Source organism: Xyrauchen texanus, chromosome 28 (assembly GCF_025860055.1).
Source record: "Xyrauchen texanus isolate HMW12.3.18 chromosome 28, RBS_HiC_50CHRs, whole genome shotgun sequence".
Classification (NCBI taxonomy): Eukaryota; Metazoa; Chordata; class Actinopteri; order Cypriniformes; family Catostomidae; genus Xyrauchen; species Xyrauchen texanus.
In genome coordinates this window covers 6,995,449-7,011,781 of record NC_068303.1, presented here as the reverse complement: position 1 = coordinate 7,011,781, position 16,333 = coordinate 6,995,449, and positions in this window count along the sequence as shown.

The following is a 16,333-nucleotide window of genomic DNA, read 5'->3' as shown; positions in this document are numbered from 1 at the left end:
CAATTATGGCCATCGAAGTAGATCTATTGGGTCTGAACCCATATTGTCCTTCATTAATTAGCTTATGCTTATATGTAAAATTTCTAACCGTTTGTCAAAAACCTTTTCAAGGATTTTTGAAAACTGGGGAAGGAGAGAAATGGGTCTGTAATTAGTAAAGTGATTCCTATTTCCATTTTTGAACAATGGTATGACCTTAGCAATTTTCATTTTTCTTGGCACACAGCCGTTTTTAAGCTGACAGGTTACAGATATGTGTTAGAGGCTTTATGATACTTTTAATTGTCTTTTTTATTAGTACCATATCGATGGAGTGACAGTCTGTAGAGAACTTGTTTTTGGATTTTTGAACAATATTCATTATTTCACACTCACTGACAGGAGAGAGAAAAATAGTACGGTCATTCCTTACAGTGTTCAACTTCAATTCTTGGTTAGGAATTTTAGCTGCTAAATCAGGACCAACATTTACAAAGAAATTATTAAAATCATTTACTAATTTATTCATATCATTGTTTTCTCCATTAGAGTCATCAAAATATTCTTGATATTCCGTTATATTCGATCCTTGCTTAATGACACTATTTAATACTGCCCAGGTTCTTTTTATGTTAGATTTATTAGCAATTAATAGTTTTTCATAATAATGTTTTTTCAGCCATTCTCATTATAGCTGTCAATTTATTTTTGTACAGCTTGTATCTGTCCTCAGCATCTTTGGATTTTGATTTGACAAACAATTTATAGAGGTTATTTTTTTCTTACATGCATTCAGCAGGCCTTTGGAAATCCAGGGGCATTTTAGATTTTTTTCGGTTTACTAAATACTCTGAAGGGACAGTGCTTGTTGTACAAGGAAGTAAATATTTCTATAAAATGATTGTAAGCCACATCAGTCTGCATCTCTCCATGAATAGTATTCCAATCTTGTGACCTTATTTCTTCATTAAATGCATTAATAGCTTCCTCAGTTCAGTACTGTCTATAGTGCACATTACAAGTTTTAATATGTTTAGAAACATTACAGTCATATATAGTAAAGACTGGTAAGTGGTCAGTGATATCACAGATCAATAGCCCATTAACTGTTTTGTTTAAAAGGTTGTTAGTAAAGATGTTATCGATTAAAGTTGCACTGTGAGAGGTAATCCTACTAGGCTTTGTGATGGATGGAAATAAGGACATACTATACATCCTATCAACAAATTCACAGGTAGGTTTGTGGTTGTTTGAGTTCAAAAGGTCAATATTGAAGTCCCCACACACAAATAAGGGCTTATTTTTATCTTCAGAAAACAATTTCACCATCCATTCATTAAATAAGTCTACACTTGATCCAGGTGACCTATAGACACAGCTTATAATAATATTCTTTTGCTTTTCATTTTTTAGTTCAATAGTTACACACTCCAGGACATTATCAAGTGCTATTGACAGACTATTTACTATTGAGAAATGTATTGTTTTATGGACATACAGTGCAACGCCACCTCCCGTCTTGTTTTGTCTGTTAATGTAGTTGAGGACATAGTCATTTATTTCAAAGTTGATTCCTTTGTCATCTTTAAACCAAGTTTCGGATATTGCTATGACACTAAAAGGATGAATAAATGACTCTAAGTAATCACGTATTTCACTATAATTGGAGTACATACTTCGACTGTTGAAATGGACAATAGACAATTTACCCTTTGTAATCAAGTCAGTATTATACTGTGCATTAGTATAATACTTACAATTAATATTAGTAGAGGAAAAAAATTATTGTCCGGGTCAATGTCTGTTTCGGTGTCATGATTATTGAATTCTGTATAACTAAACATATTCAGGTCCAACAGTTGGAGTTCATGGACTCTCCTCAATAGTTCAGTATTAATGTCTTTTGGATTGGACATACTGTATAGTTATCATAGTTCAACTGTACGTCAAAAATTACCTTGATGTATTCACGTCGGCATAAGCGTTTACTCATTGCATTCACTGATACTTGTCCAATTCCTCCAAATGTCTCACGGTGAGAATCTTAGCTTCCTCCGCCGAGCCATTCAACTTAATAAGGATTTTACAATTGGTTACCCATGTATATTGGATTTTATGATGTTTCTTGAGGTCTCTTGCTTTCCAGGCTATTTCGGCATTCTTCTTTGTCAAGTGTTCGTTCAAGTAAACATTTGTTCCTTTGAGTTTACGTCCTTGCTTCAACAATGCTATCTTATTCTTCCTATTGACAAATCGAACAATGACAACGGGCTTGCTGTTGCTCTTCCTGGGTAGAGGGTGGCATGCTTCGATGTGATCCAGGTTTAGCTCCACTCCTTTACTCTGGAGAAAGCTTTCCACCTGTTGCTCCACCGAGCGTGACTCCAGCTCTGGCTCATCCCCATTGTCCCCAACCACTGCGCGTGCATACGAGCGTGGTTTGATCGGTAGACCAGTGATGACCAGGTCGTTCATCCGGGAGTACTGCTCGAGCTCGTTCACCCTCCACTCCAAATCCACAATCCGTTTGTCTTTGACTTCTATTTGGAGCCGTAGCATTTTCACCTCCTCCACTAGGGCCAAGAGGTTTTCCTGCTGCCTCCGGACAGTAGTTACTTCTTCGAACAAAAGATCGATGGACTTTTTTACGTCCTCGCTGTTTTCTGAAGCGTTTTTCCTCTGCCGACTCATACTGAGAATAAGGCGTTTGAATCAGAATTTGGAATCCGTAAATCATCAGTCCAAAGGTAATTAACAACAAACACTCAACGCCGTGAGAACACGCGTGCTTGATTCAGTGTGAGGAATGAATGAGTAGGCCTCATTCCTCATTCAGTATTAAAGTTTTAAATGTTTAAAAGTACAACAATATCGACATGAAAATTACACGTTATGATTCTGAGTATCTTCCAGTCATGATCACACACAGGCGATGTCCAGGTAAGCTGAAATCATGAATCTATCTATTAAGTTATTTTTTGTAAAACTGCACCAATAAAAAATAAAACAATAAAACAGGGGACGAACATAAAAAAAGATAGACAAAAATAAATTATTAATTTTAAAGCAATTTGTGAATTAAGTGAATTATTCACTGAGAGGCCAAGAGCCATTCTAAGCTTACTCAAGAATGGCTCAAATAAAACAACCTTAAGCAAATAAAAAAAAATTAAAAATTGGAAAATATACATTATAATTTTGGGGTTATCTGCTGTTTAGAATGAGCTGATATTGTTGAACATGTAAGTACAATCATTGACATGCTTGCTGTACTACCAACACAGCGAACTGTCCAAAGGTCGGCAAAAAGTTTAAGATGGTCTGTGCTCTTTGCAAGCACTTCTTTAATCTTTACAGAATACACATTTTCAAATGTTTTAAAATGATAAGTATAGTGTATGAATGTTTTTATTTCTTAAAAAAAAAAAAATACATTATATGAACCTAAGTGATCTTACCAAGGTCTAAATATTTTATGATTTTCATTTCAGTTAGTTCTGAGAAGATATGGTATTTTTTCCAGTGTTCCACTTTGTCCTTTCTAATCTGTAACCTGTTAGAACAAAATTATAGAATGGTTAATAACATCCATTTTTTTTATCTCAGTACTCTGTGCTAAAGGTGTGTGATGTGCTTGATGAATTTGAAACATTAAGTCGCAAGCCAGGACATTTGTGTTTTTTGCTAAATTTTTTGACACGATGCAATAAACCTTTTTTCTTAGTAGTGCCTACTGTATATTAGCCTATTTGCAGCCTGCTGTATTCTAATTTAAAGCACCCAACAAATCTGTAGGCGTATTCCAAACAGCACAATTCTGCACTATTCCAAGTCATTTTGTCTTGTAAATAGTTAGAGAAGTATGCACTTAAAAAAATGTATTAACATTTATGCATTTGGCAGATGCTTTTATCCAAAGCAACTTACAGTGCACTTATTACAGGGACAATCCCCCCGGAGCATCCTGGAGTTAAGTGTCTTGCTCAAGGACACAATGGTGGTGGCTGTGGGGATTGAACCAGCAACCTTCTGATTAGCAGTTCTGTGCTTTAGTCCACTATGCCACCACCACTCCCCTTTAAATGATAATAATAATAATTTTGATCATTTGTAAAATGATAAAACAAATGTCACTGTCTTAAACACATTTATTAGTTACACATTAGGCACATAAGTGACAGTGGTTAAGGCTTGGGGTTACTGAATGAGAGGTCAGGGGTTCAAGCCCCAGCACTGCCAAGATAACACTGTTGGGCCCTTGAGCAAGGCCCTTGAGCTTATCTGCTCCAGGGGCACTGATTCATGGCTCACCCTAGCTTAGTTGGGATATGCAAAAACAACTGCATTTCATTGGCTCTGCACAATTTGTAGAGTTGTATCTATTAAGTTACTTTTTATAAAATAGCACCAATAAAAAATAAAACAGGGGAAGAAAAATAATCAATTTTAAATCAAATTGATTTTATAAGATCTCTTCCCAATAAGTACTACATTGTGAACATATAGCAAAATGAGATAAATTCCCTGTCAGTCACAAATCAATAAGTTAACTATTCACTGAGACTCCAAGAGCCATTCTAAGCTTAATCAATACTCAAATAAAACAAATAGTCTTGTCTTGTAAATAGTTAGAAAAGTATGTTAACACTAAAAATGCAAGAAAAAGAAGTGTACTTGAAGTACCTGGATGATGCACTTCTTCAACCCTCAAAACGGAGTATGTAATGTGTGACACTTCATGCACTTCAGTGCTCGCAGCTTGCTATATGTAGTGGAAGAGGCAGAATTACTTGGCTGTGTTGCTGGTCTGACAAAACAATTGTAAACTCGTGACTGTGTGAATTAATTTTGCTATATCTTTTCATCATGATTCACCTGCATGCTTTCTGGTGCTTGAATCCAGTTTTGCAAAGAAACACTTCTTTTTTGTGAAGGTGTGGTACTGAAAACAATGTGCAATAATTTGAACATATACAATATGCATAGCATAATGTGATGACTGATATGCAGATCTGGTGTCATTTAACATTATGCATTTAAATGTCATGGTTACTTCAGTGTTATGATCTTTGTCTTATTTATATATAGGACTGAAATAGGCTGTAAGGGGGTTATGATGGGTAAGGAGGAGGCGAGAACCGGCTTGTCAATATAAATCATAATTTAATGAAAACTTAAACCAAAAGCACAAACATAAACACACACACGACGGACATGCCCGTAATTCTCTCTCTCTCGAACCGTCGTCACCGGACGCCTTTATCCCTCGCGCGCCCCATCAGGCCGATTGGGGACCGGGCGTGAGCATTCCAGCCCAGCCCCACCCCATTCCACATAGGCTTTATATGTACTGTATTTACATTTACATTCATTCATTTGGCAGATGCTTTTATCCAAAGTGACTTACAAAAGAGGAAAACATAAGTGAATCATCTTCAGGAGACAGTGGTACGATAAGTGCCATATTACAAAGTTTCACTAGCATCAGAATAGTATACAAAACATATACAAGTGCAACAAGTATTATTAATATATATAATTGTTTTTAATTATTATTATTTAATATACTGTAAATTGTAGAAGACAGCTTGCTTGATATATTATGTTCATGTAACGATGTGTAGCTGACAATGGCGAGGACGATGTGTAGGACCCAAGTGCAGATTTATTACCAAAACAATGATAATACAAGAAACCCTATCTATACCTGTGAACATGAACTAAACACGTGGACTAAACTAGACATAAACTTGAAACTAGACTATGACCAGGGGGCTGTTCCATAAACCAAGATTAGAGGAGTATAAGCCAGGCTTATTTCGGTTAGTCAGGCTTATTTTTGGTAGATTCGGTTTCATAAATCAAACTTAAAAAAAGTTCAAACTCAGTTACCCCAGCAACTTATGCTGGCAAATTAACCTGGTCCGGGGCAGGCTAACTGTCAGGCTAAGTCTGAGTTCAGGCTTAACGAGCATACCATTTATACTCACCTGCTGGTATTTCGATGTTATTTTATTTTACTTAACCACTATTAATAATTTTTTTTTTAAAATAAATAAGGAAATGTACTTTACTAATAAATTATAAGGTATAAATACACTAAGAAATGTTCAAAACTTGTGGGTTTAATTGGAGTTTGGTTAATGAGTTTGGTAATTAAAAGTATATAAAGCATTGCACTTCGCTTTTTTGCCAGTGGAACATTTTTGTACACAGTTGGAGATGCAGAGAATATCAGTAAAGCATCAGTTTGCCGCTCTGTACGAACTGTGTACCTTTCTTTAAAAAGACTACTCAATGTGTTCAATCACATTCCCTGGCCACAAAGCTATTCGTACCATTAAACATGCCTTTTATGGAATAGCTGGTAAGTTCAAATAACTATAAAACATGGAAATATTTCTTGACTGTTGATTTTACATGGGACATATTTAAAACAAACAAATAATTTTCCTAGGTTTCCCAAATGTTATCGGTGCATTGGACTGCACCCATGTGCATATTAAGTGTCCGTCTGGTCCACACGAAGCGGACTTTGTGAATAGGAAATCAGTACACAGCATCAATGTACAGGTACAGTTCCACTGAGATGATATTGAAGGCTATGCTCTAGCACTGAGTGTTCTGTACTAAGCTGGGCACCAGCTTTTAGTTCATTGCAATTAAAATGTAGTGACCTACAGGTTTAATTTATTCAGATTGCATCACAAATGTAGAGGCCAAATGGCCAGGCTCTGTGCATGACTCCAGAATCTTTAGAGCCTCATCTCTCTACCAGCAACTAGCAAGAGGTATGCTAGTAATCACTTAAATCGCAAAGTCTTAAAAAAAAAAAAAAAAAAACTATATTATACATCTATTCATTCAGTCTATGCAGGAGAATTCTCAGGAGTTTTGCTGGGAGACAAGGGATACCCATGCCTGCCTTACCTCTTGACTCCCCATCAGGAGCCCCAGACAGAGGCACAGCACCACTACAACATTGCCCATGCACGCACAAGAGGTTGTATAGAGATGGCATTTGTGCTGATAAAGTCAAGGTTTGTGCCTGAAGCACCTCAGAGTGACTCCACCTAGGGCATGTGACATTGTAGTTGCTTGTGTAGTGCTCCATAACATTGCTTGTCTGAGGAGAGAGAGGCAACCAAGGATTGTTGAAGAGGAAGACTGGGGCAATGAAGCAGTATTGGAAGAAAACGAAACAGGCAGACTTATACGAGACACGTATGCAAATAATAATTTTGCTTAATATGGTTTAAACCATGTGTAGCCTTTAAAATTGTCCACTGGCCCCTCTTTTTGTCTTTTTTCAGAGTGAATCTGCCTGTTAGGGGTGAAAACACACAAATAAATGTTGTGGAAAGTGATCAAAAAGGTAATGTTTTTTTCTTTTCCTTTTTTAAAAATGGTAGTTCTACTTGCATTTTTCTGTAGCTGTTGAATTTCCAGCTCCAACTTCCTCATCTTCAGTTTTTTATACTGGATGTCGATATCGATCGCTTCCATTCGTTTAAGGAGGTAGCGTTTATACACTCCTTTTATGTTTTCTGGGTTCTGTAGCAACATAGATTTAAGTTATTTCATTGAATACTCTTGTCACATTGTTTTCATTTCTTAATACTCACTTTGTCACATGTGGTCCCAGACTGAGAGGGCTCTAGAACAGTGTCAGCATCCTGAAAACACATTATGATCATTTTATCACACAAGTACACTTTTTAATATTCAATACAGTCTAGCATGGAACCTGTGAGTACCTCAGGCCTCCTTGAACAAACAGACACAGTCTCCTCATCCTCCTCAACTGATGGGCATTCTCCCTGTGACCACTGATTAAACTCAGTTAAACTCATTAGCTTACATGACTGATTTAAAAGGTCTCATACTCACAGGCAACATGATGTCTGGTGGATCCATAATGCATACAGAATCTTGATAGAAAAAATATATTTTTTTTAACCAAAATGCACCATTACAGTAGCACAAGTACCTCTACGTGACATTACTGCTATGATGTACTTAGGCTTACAATGCCTAAGGAAGGAGGAAATCAGTTAGTCAGGAATGAATAATGATAAAACACGCACACCTTTTATATACTCACTCCTTATACTAAGTGATATCATTTTAGATGATGTCCCCCCCTCTATTCCCTCAAGGACGGGCCTCCCTTTATTAATTTCCAAAGCCAGCTCCTCTGCAGGAGTGAAGCTGGCTGGTGGTGGCCCTCCCCCAGTGCCAGCAACCTCAGTCTTTTTGGTCGCTGCAATTAAAAAAAATCTTTAAAAAAAAACCTGAATAGTTGTAACTTCAAGCTGGCATTTATCTAATGGTACGTACATATGTAATTTACTTACCATTCTGAACTATATTTTTATATTTTATTTTCACCTGCTGCCAGGTTCTTTTTCCTTCACTTAAGTTGCTGCTGCGTGAAAGCAATTAACGTTACTGTTATTCACACACAAACGTTGCAATGTATTGTGACACACATTCAATGTTGATAAAGTTTTAAATAGTTTACACCGCTACTTACGCATTGAGACAATCAGCAATTTCCTGCCAACCTTTCTCTCTTGCTTTATTGCCGCTGTATTGCCTTTTTTGGTGATGACATCTTTAAATTCTTCATATGTTTCCAATAGCAAATGCTGTTCCATTGCCGTGAACATCGCTGCTCTCTCTTTTCCTTTTGTTGCCATGGTAGCCCACAGTAAATCGATTGACCCATGCTCGACTTTTAAACAATGGCGTGCACGCGCAATTATCTAGACTATTTAAACTTGACTCAAATTAGTAAGATCACATGATCCTCAACTTACTGTTATGGAACCAATTTAAGCGCAGATGTTTAGCTCGGCTCATTCAAGTCAGGTTTTGGACTTTAATCCCCGCTTTTCTAAGCAGCTTTTATGGAACAGCCCCCAGGACATGACTAGTGCTCTGTTACACAAACTAACAACAATACTAGACAAGAGACAATGGAAACATGAGGGCTTAAATACATGGGCATGGGGAAACATAAGCCAATGAACAAACAGAACTCTAAACAAGATAACAAGGCAATGAACTAAAACCAATGACAAACTAGAACTGATAACAAAGTAATCAAACAATGAACCAATGAAAACAAGACACATGAACATGGAGGGAAAAACAGGACATCACATGGCTAGGAAACAGGAACTTAACAAGAATTTCAACATAAAAGTACACAAACAAAAGACAACAGGGAATGTAACAGTTCAGCAACAGTTGAAGGGCTCTTTATCATTTATATTATAACATTGTGATTTAGCAGATCAGCAATTAATTGGAGAGTCTTCATTTAAGTTTAAATAACAACAAAATGAAAGAAAATTATACATTTTTAGAGACTTACATTAGCTCTGCGATCTGATCGTTCACCTTATGAAATTGCAACTCTCTCACCGATGATCTGGATCTGATTAAATGTCTAGGGGAAACTACAATTAAATTAGTGATGCACATATAAATAATTAATTTTTATTTAATAATACAGAATATTACTCAAAAAATATTCAAAATCAGGGTTTAAATAAATTAAAAAGGAACATTTGGGGGTGACTACAATGTCAAGCACAAATACAATTAAACACTTTGAAACAAGACAGAACTCAAAAATATGTAATTTCAAACATTTAATTTTGAACATGAGAAATAAAAGAAATGGGGGACGAAAAAAAAACCCCAGCTGGGGATTTGAGTCCCTCATTGGCACATATGGTGTTCAGTCTCGTTCACGAAATCCTGGTGAAGTATGTATTTTGAAGCAACAAACAGAAAAGTTCAAAAACTTTGAGAAAAAACCTGATTTAGACTGATTTTGGGGAAACCCCTAATGAAGTGACAACTATGCAACTGTTTGAAAGGCAACTTGACTTGTCAAGCCCTGGCAGTTTACATATGGCTCTCACCCCAGAGGATGAGATATTCCAGTTCTCATCTCTTACCAGATTCCTATGAGGACGACGAGACAAAGCATCAGTGTCAACGTTTTGTATACCAGGCCTATACTTATGACTGAAGACTGAAAAACTTTGCTACATGGAGGTAGTCATGTACAGTAGCTTGTCTAAAACAGCCAACTCCAGTTTGTGTACTGGGTAGTTCTTTTCAGAAGGCGTTAGTCTTCTGCTGACAAAAGCTACAGGACGCAACCCCTGACCTTGGTCTTAGTACAACACACCTCCCAGACATTCACAGCATGCATCGATGTATAACACATATGGTAACTTTGGGTCTACAAAGGCACAATCATGCCTGAGTAAGCCTATTTTTTAATTCTGTGAAAGAAGCTCCACATTTATCATTCCACCTGTGGTCAAAAGGATCAGACACTTTGTAGAACACCTTTTCTGGGTTCATTTCCGTTTTGCTTTTTAGGTTTTTGTTTGGCAAGCTACCCTGTAACAGCTTATTCAATGGGTAAGATACTTTGAAATAATCTTTTATGAACTATCTATAATACCCACAGAACCCCAATAATGAGCATAATTCAGACACGTTCTGAGGTCTGAGCCAGGAGCTGATGGCTTCTATCTTAGAAGGATCAGTTGAGACACCATCCTGAGACACAATGTGACCAACATAGCTGGCAGAGGTTTGACAGAAAGTTCACTTGTCTAGTGATAATTTGAGTCCCTCACTTTTCAAGTGATCCAACACATTGAGGAGCCTTTCCTCATATTCCTCCAAGGTCCACCCAAAGATAATGAAGTCATCTAAATACACCAAGACTTCCATCAGGTTCATATCACTGACTGTCTTTTCCATCACTCTTTGGAAAGTTGAAGGAGCTCCAGAAATTCCCTCTGGCATCCGTTGAAAGTGGAGAAACCCAAATGGACAAATAAAGGCGGTCTTTTCTTTGTCAGCTTCACATACAGGGATCTGATAATATCCACTGCGAAGATCTAATAAGCTAAACCACTTGCTTCCATTTAGGCAGGCAAGAGCATCCTCAATGTGAGGGAATGTGCATTGATCTGGGGTGGTGTGGCGATTCAGCATTCTGTAATCCACACACATAATTATCTGCCCATTCTTTTTCCTCACTACTACGATTGGCGAGGCGTTAAGACTCCATGACTCAGAAATTATGCCAGCATCCTTCAGCTTTTCCAAATGCTGTCTGAAGTTAGGCTACCTTTTGTAAATTAATGTTTGGTTTGATTGTTCTAAAGTTGATATTTTATGTGTCATTTCATTTCTATATTTCGATTTTTTTTTAAAGTGTAGGTTTAGGTATTTGAAATTAGAGGTCAAACTAAAGATTTAGCCCTTGTAATTCATTTGTTCTTAGTCAACACAACCGAATGCATATTTCTAGCCATTTCTAGGCATAGATAAACTAGGCGGTCGCCTTAGGGCGCCACCTGCTGGAAGTATCAATGTAAATAATTGTAAATAGAACAATTTATGCATGAAAATTATAAACACGTAACATATATACATATATATATATATATATATATCAATGAATTTGGACATTTTTCAAAAGCTAAAATGCAACCAATATGATGAAAAACTGACAAAGTATAATTTGTCAAATTAATATTTTCAAATGGTATCTAGAAGGGTTACCTAGAAGGTCATTTCATAATTATCAAAAATAATTTATATTTAAGTTAAATGGACATTGTATCTAAAATATCAGTTAGCTAGATAAGACTTTTTAAAACTATCTGAGAGCAGAAATGTCTCAGGATTGACCAAACATATTTTTTGTATATTTTTTAATAATTTATTGCTTGAGCCAAATAATATTTGCATTTAAAAATAAAAGGTTAGCATGTTCCATCTAAAATGTTAATACTGAACAATATCCCCCCCCTCAAACCCAAATTGGTCAGGGGGCCCTAAAATTGTTTTGTGTTAGCTATGTAAGCTATGAAAAGCTATGTGGTGGAGATTTCAGATGAGATAGAGTGAATGAGAGTGAAAGCCTACATTGCATTTAAGGCTAATCTCATTTGACAGAACTCAAGGTTTGTTGTTTTAATCTGATTTCAACATCCATTGTTTACAGTTACTATAACTACTGACAGTTGAAGCTGTCAGCCACAGAGCTTGCATGTAACGCATGTGTACATTTACTTAAAGAAGATTAAAGAACTGAGCAAGGCAAGTATGATTCAATTTAATAGTTTTGTTCATTTTAAGGTGCATAAGAGTAACCAGAGGAAATTTGAATTTTCTTTCATAGCTCAGTAGATTTCAATGAGTTGTCATATGTTTCATTTTGGTACCATTGTATCACAAATGTTTCTCTTAATGGCTTAGGAGAAATAGACACAAATAAGACAATTGTTCCATATATTAAGGGTATAGAGCAATTAATTAATATGGCAGCATAGTTCCGCTAATTTGGTCATGGAATATTTTAATGTGATAAAGATATATGTGGGTATGAAAACATAATAGATCATTCATAAACCTTTAAATACACACACACACACATTTATAACATAAAATATTAATAATAATACTTATTATTATTAATGTTATTATTATTAGGCCTACTACACATGCATACGGTTCAAGTCAAGCCAGTAATACAATTAGTACCGTTATTCATTTTTTATTTATTTATATAAAATAAGTTTAAGAATGAACATAAGTTTTATATAAATTAAAACTTTACTTTATATAAGTACAAATATTTTAAATGAATTCCAAACTGTAAAATGTTATATATTAATCATAATCATATAAAAAATCATATTAATTACATAATAATTACTCATATAAATGATAGAAAACTGTATGTGTTGCTTCTCTCTTAAAACTGAAGTGTTTTGACACTGTGCCAACCAACCCCAGTCTCCCCTAATCAGTTTATAGGTATTTCATATGACCTCAGTATCGTTTCCCATCATGTTAGTCTTTTTCTAATATCCCTATAGCAAATAGAAGCCAGTTTTTTAATTACATCATTCTCCAGGAAAGTGACATCATTTTGGTGGGAGACTTCAGAAAGTCTTAACAATGGATTATGAGTTCTTCAATGTTTTGTAGTATTGCTTGGTTTGTCTAACTCTAAAACATTCCATCCTGTTTGAATCAGAATGATAATATCACAATTTGAAAAGATTGATATAAATGATCAAAATGAACTTCACGTTTGCACCTTAATGAAAGCAAACTCACAATCCTTCACTCAGCAATCACTAACATTAGCTCTTTCTTTTTCATTTGAAACCTCTTTTACAAAAGTTCTGCGATCAAATTTGAGGGTAATGTCTGCAGAAATACCCCAAAACCGAACTCCTGTAGAAAGCAGCACTGGTCAGATGAAAGACACTTTGGGGACCATACAGTCTGTTTGCTCTGTTGTCCAGTACCGTGAGGAAAACAAACCGAGCTGCCAGAAACCTCAGATGAGTGACCCCAGTTTCCCATCTCAGTCATTGAACCAGGAGGCATTTGAAGGAGGGCAGATCTCTGACTTTGGTAGAGGAACATGCCAACCTGCCCAACAGTTAATGTCTCAAAGATTTCCTCAAGAGGTTAGTCACGACACTTTTGATGTTTGGCAATTCATTTTTCAATCTTTTAATATGTATTGTTCACTGTAGTGTTTAAATGTGCCCTTTATGTATAAATATATATTGTCACAGGCTGGCTCATAGCCTGTGGCAAAAATGAGGGGACACGAACAACAGGTATAGGCCAAACAAAAAGGTTTTCTTTATTGTAAACCAAAGACTATTAACTTTAACACAGGAAAAGGAATGAGGTGTGAAAATGTCATAATGTAAGGTGTATGTAAAGTGCAGGGATGCGTGAATCTGTGTGTGTGAACATGACTGAGTGGAAACTAAGCAAAACTACAAAGGAACAAACAAAACAGGATCATACCTGGAGCAGAGAGAGAGAGAGAGAGAGAGAGAGAGAGAGAGAGAGAGATGTTAGTGAGGCAGTTTAAATACCCTGAGCCCAGGTGGCTCCAATCACTAACGACCCTCCTGTGCCTGCAGGAGGAACCGCCCCTGCAAGGCAGAGGAGGGGCCATGACACCCCCCTCCTTAAAATGAGGGTCCCACCCTCAGCCCAAAATTTGGCCCACCAGTCCTGGCTCCTAGCAGTCACCCCGCGTCCCTTGAGTGACTGTCCGCCCCTCCAACTCTGCAGCCCTGATACCTGGGAAGCAATCGAAGAGAAAGAGGTGCAGACAGCTAGCAGGGGTCAGCAGAGAAGAGACACAAACTAGGTTAAAGGAGCACGGGACAGGGCATCAGCAATGATATTATCCTTACCACTAATGTGTCTAATATCAAGGTTGAATGGTTGCAAGAACAAAGCCCAACGCATCAGGCGCTGGTTGGGATTTTGCAGGGACTTCAGAAAAATTAGTGGGTTGTGGTCAGTAAACACAGTTAAAGGGGTCAAACCGGAACCAACATAGACTTCGAAGTGCTGTAAAGCCCAAATGAGTCCTAAAGCCTCCTTTTCAATCACAGAATAATTTTTCTGATACTTATTAAATTTCCGGGAGAAGAAACTGACTGGACACTCAACATTGTCATCATTTTCCTGGAGAAGCACAGCCCCAGCACCGATTTGACTGGCGTCTACTTGCAATTTGACACACCCTTCCAGACCTGAGACCACCTGATTCATCAGCCTCTGGAAGGTGGCTGGAGCATTCCGCAAGCCGAAAGGCATCACTGTATACGAGAACAAACCAGATGGAGTTATAAAGGCAGCAATCTCACGAGCTCTTTTTGTAAGGGGTACTTGCCAATATCCCTTTAAAAGATCAAATTTGCTAACATACTTTGCTGACCCAACTTGATCAATACAGTCCTCCATCCTAGGAAGAGGGTAAAGGTCTGCTTTAGTAACATTGTTTACTTTTCTATAATCAGTGCAGGGTCTGAAAGTGGAATCAGACTTTTTGACCAGAAGGCAGGGTGAAGCCCAATTTGAACAACATGGCTCAGCAATACCATTGTCCAACATATACTGCACCTCTGTTTCCAATTGCAGTCTCTTCTCCTCAGATACACGATAAAATCTCTGTTTGATAGGCTTAGCGTCTCCGATATCTAGGTCATGCTCAATTAAGTGGGTTTGCGATGGGGTGTCAGAAAACAAAACTGGGTAGTTTCTAATAAGAGCTACCAATTCATCACGTTTCTCAGAGTCTAAATGATCTACCAAAAGCCCAAGGTTTTGCAAAGTCTGGGAATTTTTCAGCCGACCCTGCAAGACCTCATCCGAAACCATAACTACCTCTTCTTCCCCCTCCACAAAGCTAAAGCCACAAAGAGCAGTGACTGGAGCAGCAGTCAACGCTGACCTCACTGCTGGAGTGCCTTCAACTTTGCTTAGATCACGGGAATGATACAATTTTAACAGGTTCACATGGCATAATTTAGAGGACTTCCTATGACCAGGGGTTTCGATAAGATAGTTCAAATCTGACACTTTGCGCAACACAGTAAAAGGACCACAGTATTTTGCCTGAAAAGGTGAACTTACAAGAGGCAAAAGAGCGAGTACACGATCACCGGGACTAAACTCACGCAGCTCAGCCTGTCTGTCATGTATCCGTTTCATTTTCTTTTGAGAACATTCTAGTTTTTCTTTTGCCAGTTCACCAGCCCTATACAACTTCAGCCTAAAACCATTTACATAGTCAATAAGGTTCCGAGGTGGTTCCTCAGGCAAACAACCATCTTGCAGCACTGCTAATGGCCCACGCACCTTATGACCAAACACTAAGTCATTAGGGCTGAACCCTGTGCTTTCCTGCACTACTTCACGAGCAGCTAATAACAACCAAGGTAACCAGTACCTAGTATGCACGAAGCAAGGATTTTAAAGTTTGATGAAAACGTTCCAAAGCTCCCTGGCTCTGTGCATGGAACGCAGTAGATTTGTTATGTTTAACCTTAAGCTGTTTGAGAACCTGAGCAAATAAATGGGAGGTAGAGTTAGACCCCTGATCTGATTGGATGATTTTTGGAATCCCAAATATTGAAATAAATTGAGTTAACGCTTTAACTACTGATTTTGAAGTTATGGTACACAAGGAAAAAGCTGCCGGATATCTAGTTGCTTGACACATAACAGTTAATAAGTAGTTATGACCTGACTTGGACCGTGGTAAAGGCCCAACACAATCGATAATAAGATGCTCAAAAGGTTGCCCTATGGCTGGTATTGGATATAAAGGTGCTGGCTTTACAACCTGGTTTGGCTTGCTTGTGCGCTGACACGTATGACAAGTTTTAATGAACTGAGCAACATCCCGCTTTAAACGTGGCCAAAAAAAATAACGGAGTATGCGATCATAAGTTTTACGAACACCCACATGACCTGC